This window comes from Mus caroli, chromosome 9 (genome assembly GCF_900094665.2).
Source record: "Mus caroli chromosome 9, CAROLI_EIJ_v1.1, whole genome shotgun sequence".
In the NCBI taxonomy this organism is placed as follows: Eukaryota; Metazoa; Chordata; class Mammalia; order Rodentia; family Muridae; genus Mus; species Mus caroli.
In genome coordinates, this window is record NC_034578.1 from 94037219 (window position 1) to 94038589 (window position 1371).

The 1371-nt window shown below is 45.4% G+C and overlaps 1 pseudogene; it reads left to right on the forward strand.

Annotated features, from left to right (window-relative positions):
* The first annotated feature begins 332 nt into the window (after positions 1-332).
* On the forward strand, positions 333-1365 carry LOC110301825 (annotated as a pseudogene).
* The last annotated feature ends 6 nt before the right edge of the window (positions 1366-1371 follow it).

Below are 1371 nucleotides of genomic sequence, written 5' to 3' on the forward strand. Positions count from 1 at the left end.
CATTTATTGCATTACAGCTTAATGATGTCTGTTCAACAGATGCTACAACTAACAGGGTTGATTCATAACAGACAAATGACCCATCTAAATCAGGAAGTGAATTATTATCTAGAATACCCATATAATTGATAAGAAGATAACAATCTTGGTCTTAAAAACCCACAAAGAAAGTGAGTTGTGATGGTGTACACCTTTAATCCCAGCACTTAGAAGACAGAGACAAGTGGATCCCTGTGAGATCCAGGCCAGCCTAGTCTATATAATGAGTTCCAGGCCATCCAGAGCTACGTAGAAAGATATTGTCTTAAAAAAAAACAAGGCAGCCAGATCAGGGACAGAGTCTCAGCCTCGCCGCCACCGTCGCCACCGCCGCCCAGAGACTGCTGAGCCGCGTCCGTGTGCCGCCACCCACTCCGGACACAGAATATCCAGTTATGGATAAAAATGAGCTGGTGCAGAAGGCCAAGCTGGCCGAGCAGGCAGAGCGATATGATGACATGGCAGCCTGCGTGAAGTCTGTCACTGAGCAGGGAGCTGAGCTGTCGAATGAGGAGAGGAACCTTCTCTCTGTTGCTTATAAAAACGTTGTAGGAGCCCGTAGGTCATTGTGGAGGGTCGTCTCAAGTATTGAGCAGAAGACGGAAGGTGCTGAGAAAAAGCAGCAGATGGCTCGAGAATACAGAGAGAAGATCGAGACGGAGCTGCGTGACATCTGCAACGATGTACTGTCTCTTTTGGAAAAGTTCTTGATCCCCAATGCTTCGCAACCAGAAAGCAAAGTCTTCTATTTGAAAATGAAGGGTGACTACTACCGTTACTTGGCCGAGGTTGCTGGTGGTGATGACAAGAAAGGACTTGTGGACCGTCACAGCAAGCATACCAAGAAGCATTTGAAATCAGCAAAAAGGAGATGCAGCCGACACACCCCATCAGACTGGGTCTGGCCCTCAACTTCTCTGCGTTCTATTACGAGATCCTGAACTCCCCAGAGAAAGCCTGCTCTCTTGCAAACACAGCTTTCGATGAAGCCATTGCTGAACTTGATACATTAAGTGAAGAGCCGTACAAAGACAGCAACGCTAATAATGCAGTTACTGAGAGACAGCTTAACATTGTGGACATCCGATACCCAAGGAGATGAAGCAGAAGCGGGAGAAGGAGGGGGAAATTAACCGGCCTTCCAACCTTTGTCTGCCTCATTCTAAAATTTACACAGTAGACCATTTGTCATCCATGCTGTCCCACAGATAGTTTTTTTGTTTACGATTTATGACAGGTTTATGTTACTTCTATTTGAATTTCTATATTTCCCATGTGGTTTTTATGTTTTAATATTAGGGGAGTAGAGCCAGTTAACTTTAGGGAGTTACT